The following is a 14,143-nucleotide window of genomic DNA, read 5'->3' on the forward strand; positions in this document are numbered from 1 at the left end:
ACAGTCTCCCAAACTATTAGTCCTCTCTTTTATTCACTTCTCTTTTGATTTGATTTAGATTTCTTAGTCCATTGTTTTAACTATATCAACCATCCTCCCCTTTTTGGTCCTTTGCCTTTTTGTGTTTGTACTGAATCAGTCTGGCAAATACCCATCCTTAGAACCTGGATGCATACACGTGCTTCTCCATACCTCACCAGCCTAGCTAGGGACATTCAGGTTTCAGTCATCTTGAACATTTCCTTGCCCTAATATTTGTATTTGTCTTCATATTTTAATATATATTTATTTTTGAAAAATTTCAAACTGACCAAGGTGTTATAAAATAGTAAAATATTATCCATATATTTGCATCAAGGTTTATCAGTTGCCAATATTTTACTCCCCTCTCTCCATATATTTATTTCCTCCAGTATAATCAAAGAATATAACACTCAATCAAAAGTTTTATTTTGGGGAATGTGAAAGAGATGCTATTGTTTAAAAGCATAACCCTAATATATTGTAAATTTAAAAAAGGATATTACTAAGCAAATGGATGAAAATTCTTTTTCCTACCATTTGCATGCTCGTGTACTATACTGAGTTTAATAATTATGAGGTTTTAAAGTATTTTTATTACATTGCTTAATTATAAATAGCTAGAGCCTCTACTCAATTACTTTTCTCATGCACATTTAATTTTGTTTCTCTGTTCAGAATTGTTAGACCCAATGGAGTTGACTGCTTTCAATATTCACAACCATATTCCTCAGTTCTTTAGGTTATTGAAATATTCTTATTCCCTCAGCTTTAAATGCTTACTAAACTGTAAACTCCTTGAGAGCAGGGATCTTGTCTGTTTTGGTTGATGATGTAGTCATAGCTTCTAGAACAATACCACTACATGAGAGTTGATTAATAAATACTTGCGGAGTTAATGAATAAATAAAATGTAAACACTTACTCTCTTGTTCTCAGAGAATTTCTGCCTGACCTTCAATATTCTATGTATAAGCCTCCACTGAATTTTACTCAGAATTGGTCATTTCTCCTTTGTTTTACTACTCTGTCCACTGGTTCCGTGTTTTTGATCAATGTTACTATATGTTGCTACTTTTACTAAATTTTGAGAACTTTAAGAATGAGGACTGTAGAAAGACTTAAAGTAAAAAAAGTTCTAAAATTTCTAAAATTAAATATTTTAGAAAACAGCATATATCCAAATTAAATAAAATATAATGGAATAGTAGAGAAAATATATTTATTACAGCTTTGTAATAATATTATTTTATTTTTATTAAATGTATTGTGGTGACATTAGTTAACAAAATTATATAAGTTGCAAGTGTACAATTCAATAATACATCATCTGTACATTGCACTGCGTTCACTATCCAAAGTCAGATCTTCTGTCATCAATTATTTGACCCCCTCTACCCCTCTTTACCCCCCTCCTCCCCTTTTTCCCTCTGGTAATCACCATGCAGTTGTCTGTGCCTATGAGTTTTTATTTGTCTGCCTTGTTCATTTGTTGCTTTCAATTTTATATCTCACATATGACTGCAATCATATGGTTCTCAACTTTTTCGGCCTGACTTACTTCTCTTAGCATGATAATCTCAAAATCCATCCATGTTGTCGCAAATAGCAGTAATGCACCTCTTTTTATGGCTGAGTAATATTCCATTGTATATATGTACAACATCTTTATCCAATCATCTTTTGAAGGGCACTTCAGTTGTTTCCAGGTCTTGGCCACTGTGAATAATGCTGTAATGAAAATCAGAGTGCATATATCTTTACAGATAAATGTTTTCAAATTTCCTGGGTAGATAACCAGAAGAGGGATTGCTGGGTCATATGGTATTTCTAATCTTAATTTTTTGACTAACCTCCATACTGTTTTCCATAGTGGCTGTACCAATGTACTCCCACCAGCAGTATATGAGAGTTCCTTTTTCTCCACAACCTTTTCAACACTAGTATAACAGATTCATTATTGAAAAGCTAGTATTTGGCCAGGTACTTGAATTACTTATAGGTGGCCATGCTTACCCTATCCATATAGTTCTTTAACAATATTACATGTAAAAAACAGAGATTTCACCAAGGGAAAAAACCCTTGATGTAAAACTTGTTTATTTTATGAAATTGTTATAAAAGTATATGTATTCTGAGTTTTCTATTATTGTTATTAGAAATTACCACTAATTTATTATCTTAAACCAATACAGATTTATTGCCTTATAAGTCTATAAGTAAGATGTCAGACACGTCTCACTGAGATGAAAAAAAAATAAAGATATTGGCAGGACTGCATTCATTTCTGGAAGCTCTAGGGAAATATCATACATATGTAAAATTTTTTTACAAGCATTAATGGTATGTTTGATATTTGTGCTCTGTATTATGTTATATGACTAATTTTAATTGCTCATTTAAATATAAGGAACCCTCAACTAGATTTCAAATCAAAATATTTGAAAACCATTTTCCAAGTTAATTGTTTTAATAGTTCCTAGGAGTTAAAATGTTTCTTCTGATAGTTCAGGTTTTTTAAAGTACACATAATTAAATTTTTTTCTTCTAACTTAGAAATTCTAGAGTTTCCTTTAGAAGAGAGAGAAAATAACAGAGAGGCAGGGATTGATTTTAGGGAAACTTACAATCAGGAGGAGAAAAACTGGAACAGAATATAGATCACCACCTTCCTTTTATTTGAAATATGTCAGTACTTCATCATCCTCCAATTACCAATGTAAGGTAAAGCCATACCTTAATATTCCATCTAGAATCCGTTATTTTTTAGTTATTTTTTTCTTTTATGCCTTTTCTGGATTTGCTTACATTCTTTTTGTATTAAAATTGTATGGTCATTTCTTCACTAGACTCTGAACTCCTTAAATGTGGAAACACTATTGTCTCATTGTATATCCCAGCACCTTGCATTTGGAAATTTGTTAGTATTCAATCAACATTTCTTAATAAAAAATAAGGTCATACATGTAACAAAAATCAGTGGTATACATTATTTTTAAAAAAGCTTGAATTAAAAAAAAATTCAAAAATGTCACTTAATTGAGCAAGAAAGCATAGAGTTTTAGTAGAAGAATATTCATGGAGACTAGGTAAGAAGGTTCATTTAAATAGATGATGAGAAAGCAGAAGTGATGGTATCAGAACACCAGCCCTAGAGTTTGTCAGTGAAAGGAAAAAGAACAATTAAGTAATAGAAAAAGTGGCAGAACCAAGCTGCAAAATAGGCAAAGGACATGAGGAGAAAAAAGACTAATCATAGAAATAAAATTCCTCTAAATATTGAAGATGCAACCTAAACCAAGAAAGATGTGGCTTTAGAAGAACACAAATTTTTCTTCTCAGATTAAAAAACAAAACAAAACACTTGATTGCAAGTAATGATGATGATCATAAAAGCAATAGTAATATTTCTAACATTTTAAAATCTCTTTCTATATGTTCAGACACTATGCTAAATGCATATAAATGTCTGAACAATGTATTGTGACAAATAATAGTATTCACTTCTTGCAAAAGAGGAATGAAACTTAGGGAGATAATTTGCCCAAAGACATATAAGTATAAAGTGGGGGATTCATACCTAGAACTTGTACTTTTAATCACTGCACCATTATGCTCATATTTTGATGTGTATCAAGCTTGTGATTAGAACATGATATATATTTTATGAGATGTCCTTGATTTTTTGTTGGCAATGCTAGATGAGTACAACACACTCCAAGATGCTCCACTGCACTGCATTGCCAGGGGAAGTAGTGTAATCATATTTCCCAGAATCATTTGTTACATAGATTTGGGGTTAGTTTCAACCAATGGGGGTTCTTTGCATGAGATTTGGATGGCTGACGAAAGAAGCCATTTTTTTTTCCTTCCACAGAAATGCACAGAAAGAGGACACAGGGAGGTGTAAAGTACTGAGGAAGCCTCCAGTGTTTCTGTGCAAAGCTCTTGGTAGCAGCTCTGGTCATTGGTAATAATTTGCTGTGCTCTGGAAGGCTGTAGATGACAAATCTAAACACTAGTGGTGACCTTCCCTGAACTTTGCTCTTTTAGGTGTTCTGAAAATTTACAAGTAGCTATTTTCATTGTATTCTGTCCATTCCTGCTGGAATTTATACAGAATTTCTTATTTCCAATACTATATGGTCAATGACTTTTTTCTAGCTAGGGAGCCTGTATGACATATGTAGACTTAAACAAACAAATACACTTTCACTCTAGAGAATTGATACTCTTAGGGTCAATCTTGTACACAAGAGATGCTGGTAACTACATACTGACATCTGTACAGACCAGAAAGAATGAATTGATATTATTTGACTCTTATAGTAGGTACAGGTATAGGTACCTTGAACATTCCACTAGATGAATATGAACAAGAGTTATCCCATTATCGTCTTTTATTTTAGGAAACACTAAATTCTCGCTGATTTTATATGAGCAGAAAAACGACAACAAGCAAAAGAAAATATCACCAAAGGAAAAAAAAGAAACATATATAAAGAGAGAATTTATTTCTATAGGAAAGAGTCAGTATTATGTTATTTTTCATGCATTCTGTTCTTGTTTTTTTTTTTAATTTTATCTTTTCTGACAAATAATGGTTTTACTGTTAGCTATGTAAATATGTCTGATATAAATGATAAAAAAGAATCATAGTGTTGTGTACATTCATTTCCTTAAGCAGAATATAGCATTAAATTTGATAATTTTAAATTTAATGCCTTCAAAATTCTTTGGATGATCTTGCTTTTGTTTATTTATTTTAGCATGAAAGTGTGCAACAGAAAAAGGTTAAGTCATTGATGAAGAAATGCTAACTCACCTAAGAAGATTATTTTTCGAAGCTGCATATTAAAACTTTAGGGCCTTTTTATGATCTTTGTTCTGCACAAAACTGATTAAAGCTTTAAGACTTAAATTCCCTTACGTGTCTTTATGGTTAGGGACCAATTTATTTGACAATTTGGCTGCACAGTGACAATGTGGGTAGGCTGTGTCTCAGCACGTATCTTGGGATGTGGAGCTCCAACAAACTAGGAACATGTGTTGTAAACTGGGGCAGTTTAACAGAGCATTTAATGATTATTTGGTTGAAAATCTCTGTAAAGGGAATAAGAAATTCTCACACCAGGCTTGCAATGTTCTTTCTCCTAAACATTTAAATGAAGTGATTAAGGGTTCATTTGTTTTTTATGTCTGCCATTTCACCATTTGAGGTTTTGTACGCTGACTTCTGCAGTGACTGACTGGTTCAGAAAACAGACATATTATTTTTTTAAGTGCAATTTTTTTCTTAAAAAAAAGGGAGAATGTAATGTAGCAAATGTAAATGTTATAATGAATATGATTAATGTATCAGCTAGAAAACAAACTCCAGACTTATAAACTGAAGTATTATTTAACTGTCAAAAATACATAATGATTAACCGGTCACAGAAGGGGAAATGCTATGTAATTCACTTAGATGATAAATCTAAATAATGAAACTCATTGATAGAAGCATAGAATAGACTGTTGGTTGCTAGGAGCTGGAACAATGAGGAAATAGGGAGATGCTAATCGACATGAAAAAATTTTAGTTATGGAAGACAAATAAGTTTTAGCGATCTAGTGGACAACATTTGGGCCTATAGGTAACAATACTGCATTGTACACTTAAAAAATCTAAGAGAGTAGATCTCGTGTTAACATTCCACAAGAAACATACACATAATGTATGTTTGTTTTCTTCGAAAATATTAAAAACTATATTTTTAGTTCTGTTTAACGTTCAAAGGAAAACGCTGTTTCTGAATCAAATATATTGTTAACACCAGTGCTTTCCAATCATTTAGAGCAATAGGACATTTAAAAAATACAAATAAAAATATTTATTCAAAATAATGATATTATAATTGTAAATTATTTACTGCTCACATGAGCTATAGGAAACTGGACAGATAAATGTACAGAAGGGTTCTGCTTAAAGTAAATTCATTTGTAGTTAGTTTTTTATATCACAAAATGTAGAGTTAAATATCAAATGAAGGTTTCATGAATCTTAATGAGTAGCAAGCAGAACTCTTATTCCATGTGAAAACCAGGTAAGAGTCTTCTAAATACAATGCTCAACACCAACAGTAGGAACAAGCAGTTGGAGCCTATAACCTCTATATTTGCAGAGATGGTCAATATAATCCAATGATCATTTCTGGGCATTTATCCAAGGGTAAGCCATGAGAGCATATGTAGCGAGGACCTGAAGGTTTTACCATAACCCAATTCATCCCTTACTATCAAGGAACAGAATCATTTTTCATTCAAAGATGTAACCGTCCCACTGACCCAAAATCAGAATAGATTTTCTACTGGACATCTTGGCTGGCCCTTTAGGACCAGGATGAGGTTCATCTTTAGACATTGTCCTATGTCTTTCATGATAAGAAGGTGATAAAATGCAGATTGGCATAATTCTGATTGATCATAGAGGATTTTATATCTTTTAATGGGAGGAACAAAATAGAAGTTTTCTGTTTTTTATTTTTTGTTTTTTTTGGGGGTTTTTTTGTTTTTTTTTTTGTTTTGTTTTGTCTTAGAGGTCCTTTTATTGGAAGCATTTGATTAATTGGTAGCTTTGAAGAACTGGTTTTACAGTCTCACCTGTTAAACATTAACATATTTTGGTTTAGTTTTCTTAATGTGTGTCTTGAGGTGACAGCCTACATCTTCTCCTGAAAAAGTTCTATCTTTAGCATAAGCAGATGAAATAGACATGGGCTTTCATTCTACTCTGAGTTTTATTGGAGTTTTTCATTTTACGTAAATTTTCAACCATTTCATGAGTTTTCTATGTATACATTTTGACTTTCTCTTATGACAGTTTTGACTCTATCTTTTCCAAAAATTTTCCTTGCTGCCATCAGCTATCGTAGAAGAGTCATTAGCTTCTGCTGCCCTTGTTCACTACATTTCTCTGCTTTAGGCTGAAAACTGGTGTACATTTTGAACTTAAAATCCACTATTTTTAAGTTAGTTTCATATAGGACATTTTATCTCTAAAAATTTGACAAAATTCTTTATAAGTTTTGGAATATTTTTACAGTATTCTGGTACATATACATTTTTCTTTTTTTTTTTCAGATTAAATAACAGATGTTACACTAGCATTTTCAAGTCCTCTTATAGTATCTTTAAGCTCCAAAATGTCTTTAGAGTATAACTTTTTTATTCTATGTTCTTTTTTGTTTTTATTATTTATTCATAACTTGTCACTCTAAAGACTTTATCTCTTCTGAGATACTTTAAAAGTTATTGTTAATCTATTGTCAGTTGGTCTTGTCCACATTCTGTCTGGAAATTTCCTAGTTAGATCGATAAATTTATTAGGCACATTTCCTATTTGTCACATTACTGCAGAAAATAGTGCTGCCAATCCTTCACTAGTACATAACAAGGACACTGTATTCTTTGGTTTCCACTACCATTTTTTTGTTTACTTTCTTTTATTCTCTTTTATTTTCTCACCAACAGCCTCTTCAGGGACCTTGGTTTCTGCAAACATTCTCCTGTGTTCTTCCAGTTTCTTGCTGACATCTGATCTCAAAACATCGGATTCTAAATCAATGTCAAATATTTACACTAAATTATTTTCAGTTAGTAGCTTAAAAAATAATAATCATTTTGTGACTTTGGTAGATTAGAAATTAGGGAGGAGCTCAGAAGTGCAGTTCTGCTTCATGATCCCTCATGTGGCTATAGTCAGATAGTGGCTGGGTGTGAACCAGGGGACTGGAACAGCCAGACACTGGTCAGGCATGTTCCTCTTCATGTAGTCTCAAAGCTCTTTCATATGGTCTCTCCATATTCACTAGTTTGGACTTCACAGCATGGCAGCCTCAAGGAAGTTGTACTTTCCACATGGTACTGGCTTCTAGGGTCCACTGTTCTAAGTGAAGCAAGTCGTAGCTAGGTACCAGCTCCAGAAATCACTGATACGTATTTTTTTGGTTAAAGTAGTCGCAAAGTCTACCCAGCTACAAGGTGAAGGGACATAAACTCACCTCTTAATAAGAGGAATATTAAGGTCTCATTATAACAAGAACATACTGATCAATTTTCTCTCATTTTTTTTTTTAGATTGAGTTAAGTTTTGAACGTTGCAGCTAATTTTAAAAAATATGAATATAGATGATTTTAGTATTCTTAATTTTAATTTAAGGTAATAAAGAGATGAGATGTGTGTGTGTGTGTGTGTGTGTGTGTGTCAGTGTGTGTGTGTTGGCATTAGATATGGTATAGTAGAGAACTGCAGATAATATGTTAGCATAGATTAATATGGAAGACAAAATTTATTCAGCCTTCCTTTCTCCATAAGGTTGCTATGTATCTACTTTTATTTTTTTATTTTTTATTTTTTAATTTATTAATTTTTATTATGGCGACATCGGTTAATGAAATCCAGTAAGTTTCAGGTGTACAAATCAACAGTAATGCAAATATATATTGCATTGTGTGTTCACCACCTATAGTTAGATTTCTTTCCATCACCACATATTTGACCCCTTTTACCCAATCTACCTCCTTCCTCCCTCTTCCCCCCATACCCTCTGGTAACCACTAGTCTACTGTCCATGTCCATGAGTCTTTGTTTATTTTTCCTGTTTGTTTGTTGCTTTTAGCTATGTACCTACTTTTCAAATTTACATCTTTCCAATTTCTTTCACTCTTAAGAAACATGTAATAATTATAGCCATTAAACTATAAACAAGAATTTCTGGATAAGAATTCTGGAAAAGGTCTTTGTTCATATGCTCCTTTGTTTCCACTGTACCATTTTACCTTCTTTCTGCCTGGAAGTCAAAAATGTACCTAAAAATATAGCAGAAGTATGACAAGTATGATATAGAAAAGCCACATAACATAATTTTGGCCAAAGAGAGATAATAGGGAACAGACAGTTGGTTGAGGATCTCATAAAACTTTTGAAGGAGGCTGACACTGCTGACTTTTTATTTTATTTTTACTTTTTGCCCCTTTGCTTTTTTAGCAGCTTCTACCCAGAATACAGTTACAATGGCCAGAGGAGCAGCAGCCTTCTTGTAAACTTGAGTAAAAGAGGCACATAGCATAATGGCATAGTGTAAAGATGAAGAGCCTGGATCCCTGAGTGCATTGTGCAGTCACTCTATCTCCAGACTACCTGCTTCCTTACTTTCTGTTATATGAGGAAAAAAAGCTCCTAACTTGATTAAACCAGTGTTTGTTGGGTTTCTGGTGATTCACACACAGATATTTAACTCATATGTTAAGCAATCTAGAAAAGCCACCCTTTGCATGAAGAGCAGGTCCAGGTATCTATCCATTCAGAGTTTATTGAGTGCACAGTCATTAACTGTATCCTGATTAGAGTCAACATTGGAGCACCAAGCAGGACTCAGAGGGTCTGTGTTAACTGAGTGCTATAGTTTTCCAACAGTTTGATAAAAATTTCAATCTGCAATAGAAGATGGTAGGGCGCACCATGTATTTTCTATTCAGTCACAGAGAAGAAGTTAAATAGCGATAGGTCACTGAAGATTTGGCCAGAGAATTGGGCAAGGACCAAAGAATAGAGATTATGTATTATACTAAATTGTCTTAGTGATTTTTTTTCTATAATGTGGAAAGATGATATGAATCATTCTGAAAACATTTGCGCATTAAGTAATACATATGCTTAAATGGTTTCTGAGTCGAGTAAAAACATTTACTATGTAATTCCTCATCTCTGAATCTACAAACTGTACTATTATTATATACACTTCTCAAGTTCTTCCTGAGGTTCTTGTATACTTGGCTTAGTTCATATGTTTTTGGTAACCATTTATTTCTATAACTAAGAAGATAAGAATTCGAGGTGTTATTTTCAAATTTGATATTACAAGTAGATCTAATTTTCCAACATTCTAAACCTCTCCTCTATCTGAGTCATGTTTTTCCACTACTTCTGCCCAAGGAAAATTAAATTATATATATAATTTTTGGTACAGTAAAAGACATTACTATTTAAAGCAAACCTTGTGTGACAGTGAGCATAATCCCAACTAATTTAACTATTTGGAAATTTGTCTTTTAATAACTAACTGAATGTGCTTAACAGAGCAAGATACATATATAACAGAATGAAAAAAATTAAACTAAAACATCATGTTGCAATGTAGAGCAAATAGCACACATCTATATATTTTTAAAACTTTCAGAAATTGAGAAGAATTTGTTATAGAACAAAGCTCTTAGTGAGGTACGGTACTTGAGATCTTATATTTTACATGTCACTTTCAGGGAGTCTGATACATAAATGCTAGATTTGGGAAATGCCTTTTTTAAAATTATTAAATCGAATATACAAAGAAGCACACTTCCAAAATGTTTATTAACTAATCTTTTTTAACATTAGTAAGATCACCATCAAATATAATCAAGTGATTAAAATGTGTAAAACTTTAGAAAGAAGTACTAATAAATAATGAAAATCAAGAAACATCCCAATTCCTCTTGCCAGGGGTCCTCATGAATCTTTAAACCCTGCATGGCAATCCCTGACGTACCTCCATGATGCCCAGGGAAGACAGGGTGACCTGGAAGTCCAACTACTTTCTTAAGATCGTCCAACTTCTGGATGGTTATCCAAAATGCCTCATCGTGGGAGCGGGCAACATGGGCTCCAAGCAGATGCAGCAGATCCTCCTGTCTCTCCACAGGAAGGCTGTGGTCCTGATGGGCAAGAACACCACGATGCGCAAAGCCATCCCTGGACATCTGGAAAACAACCCAGCTCTGGAGAAACTGTTGCCTCATATCAGAGGGAATGTGGGCTTTGTGTTCACCCAAGGAGGACTTCACTGAGATCAGGAATATGCTGCTGGTCAAGAAGGTGCCAGCTGCTGCCTGTGTTGGTGCCGTCGCCCCATACGAAGTGACTGTGCCAGCCCAGAACACTGGTCTGGGGGCTGAGAAAATCTCCTTCTTCCAGGCATTGGGCATCACTCCTAAAATCGTCAGAGGCACCATTGAAATCCTGAGTAATGTACAACTGATTAAGACTGGAGACAAAGTGGAAGCCAGCAAAGTCACACTGCTGAACATGCTGGTTATCTACCAAGTGTTTGATAATGGTGGCATCTACAACCCAGAAGTGCTTGGCATCACAGAGGAAACTGCATTCCCGCTTCCTGGAGGGTGTCCGCGATGTTGCTAGCATATGCCTGCAGATTGGCTGGCTACCCAGTACCCCATTCTGTCATCAATGAATACAAGCAGGTCCTGGCTTTGTCTGTGGAGGCTGATTACACCTTTCCATTTGCTGAAAAGGTCAAGGCCTTCTTGGGTGATCCATTTGCATTTGTGGCTGCTGCCCCTATGGCCGCCACCACCACTGCTGCTCCTGCTGCTGCCACAGCCCCAGCCAAGTTTGAAACAAAGGAAGAGTTAGAGAAGGATATAGGATTTGTCTCTTTGACTGATCACCAAAAAGCAACCAGCACAGCTAGCTTTATTTGTGAAACAAGAAAATAAAGGCTCACTTCTCTTAGAGAGAGAGAGGCAGAGAGACAGAGAGACAGACAGAGACAGAGACAGAGAGACAAAAAAAGGAAGGAAGGAAAAAAGGAAGGAAGGAAAGAAGGAAGGAAAAAAATATTCCAAACAGCTATTTCTTGGATATAAATCATTCCGTCATATCTAAGAAAATGAGAATGTATGTCACCTACTAGCAATGTCTCCATATAATTTAGTATAGTCACAGTTGAGGAATGATTTTAACCATACATAATAACTTTACCTCTATAATTTCTAGTTCCCTTCCAGATATTCTCATTTGAAAAGGAGACATTATTTCTTATTCACAGCCTGCCCATATATTAATTTATTAACATAATTTCTGATTTATCTCATTAATTTACCTCCTTACTTGGGAATAGCAGAGGTTAATTAAAAATAATATTTTGAGATATTTATTTGCCATTTTCAATTACTTCCTGAGCTGTTAATTACATTTTCAGACCAGACAGATTCACAAAATACTTCACTTTTAGATAACTTTTCCTCTTAGCTTAAATATCTTTAATACATCAGTCTCTGTGCTCCTATGTCAAAATGTTATCTGCTGTTACCTGGAACACTTTAAAGAGTCCATGTTAGACATGTTTGTCCACACTATTTACCTGGAAGACAAATGAATAATCCGTATTCTCTCCTCTTCATCTTCCAGCTACAGAACAGAGATAACCCAGGAGTGGCTGGGAGGTGGTTGTACATCCCTAGCAGCACTAACTCAAAGCTGAAAGAGCTGGTGGGCTGTCATCTGGACCAATCTCTTAACACTGGACAGATGAATGCCCAAAGCTACTATAAAAGTAGGTGTCTATTATTCATAAGATTATATTCTCAACACTTTTGAGTATTCTTGGGATCTGTACATCACTCAGAAATCTTAAACCTGAGACTAAATTAAAGTAGTAATTTTGATTTTACTCTAATTAAATAGATTGTAACTGAAAGGACTTTTTAGTTTGTTATCTCTAGTGTCTGGCATTGATAAGCACTTAAAGAATCTTTGTTAGTAGTGAAAAAATACTTTCTACTTATGTAAATAATAGCTATTGGTATATCCGGTATGTGTGAACTATAACAGAATTTTCTTTATTTATTTATGAGACCCAAATTGTAAATTAAATAATTATCCAGGTACCAAACTTCTTTGAATGAAGTGATCACAACTCCCCAAAGGAATATTTTTCTCCAGTAATTAACTCATCTTTTTGTATGGTTTGTTTTCATTCTACTCACTCTTTAGGTTGCAAAGGTAAGAAATCAAACTGAGAAAGCCACTGGAACAGACCAGGCCTGGACTGCTTGTCTTTGGTCACTTATCAATTATGAATACTATTTTCTATGTCTCTATTTATCTTATGATTTCCTGCTAAGCATATAAAGGAAAGGATCAGAATGACAATTCAGCAAAATTACATAGAACAAGTCAAAAGTATAAGTTTAGTGTCATCTTTCAGAGAACACATAAGGCACTAAAATTCTAAAAGTTAATTCCCGTGAAAAGGCTTATGAAAAGTGAGAATAAAACAGCAAATCATAAGTCTGGCCCTCTGCCACTAGATCACTAGATAGCGAGAGGAACCATACCAACTTAATCTGTTTAAAATACAAAAAAAAAAAAAATGTAATATCTGACTCACAGTTTTATAATCAGGTTGAGTGTAGTTCCCTTCAAATAATAAATTTTATGTGGGTGCTTTCCGGATAAGATTTGTTGTGACTGTATGTCACTTTGTACGTGACTGTATTTTTAAAAGTTGATATTTTAAAAATAATCTCTAAGCATTAATGTATTTTAAATATTTTAAGATATATTAAATTTATTTATGGAAACATAGTTGATTCATTATGTAAACTACCATCCATAGTCAAAATTTTTCAATTCTCACTTTAATATCCTTTATTTCCCCTGGTCACACCTTGTATTTAACTGTCTCAACTCTTTAGTTTCTTTTAAACTTTGATAATTCCTTAGCCCTGATTTGTCTTTTATGACATTGATATTTTTGAAGATTCCAAGCCAGTTTTTCTGTAGATGCTCCTTGGCATTTGTTTCCTGATGTTTCCTTGTGATTACATTTTGATTATGCATTTCTTGGCATTAATATCACATAAGTAACATTGTGTCCTTTTCAGCAGATCACGTTGGGAGGCATGTGTTGTTCGTTTAATCAAATTTTGTTGATGTTAAATATGCACATTTGTTTTTGCTCATTCTAGAACTTCATATTAATTGAACCATGCAGTATATATCTTTTGCGCCTGGCTTCTTTCATTCAGGGTAATGTTTATTAGCTATATTTACAACGTTGCATGTTTCAATCATTTGTTATTTTTATTGATGAGTAACAATTCTCTAAATCAAAGATCAGAAATTTTTTCCTACAAAAAGCCATATAGTAACTATCCTAGATTTTTCTGGGCACATAAATAAATGTCTCTGTTACATAATCATCTTTTAAAATTTTTTTATACTCTGTAAAAATATAAAGACCATTTGTGCTCTCAAGCTTCATAAACTCCAGCTTCCAGCCAGACTTGTCCAGTGGTA

At 33.7% G+C, this 14,143-nt stretch overlaps 1 pseudogene; it reads left to right on the forward strand.

Moving 5' to 3' along the window:
- The window catches only part of LOC107511629, a 93,653-nt pseudogene extending 82,097 nt beyond the window's left edge, over positions 1-11,556 (forward strand).
- The last annotated feature ends 2,587 nt before the right edge of the window (positions 11,557-14,143 follow it).

Source organism: Rousettus aegyptiacus, unplaced genomic scaffold (assembly GCF_014176215.1).
Source record: "Rousettus aegyptiacus isolate mRouAeg1 unplaced genomic scaffold, mRouAeg1.p scaffold_m13_p_6, whole genome shotgun sequence".
In the NCBI taxonomy this organism is placed as follows: Eukaryota; Metazoa; Chordata; class Mammalia; order Chiroptera; family Pteropodidae; genus Rousettus; species Rousettus aegyptiacus.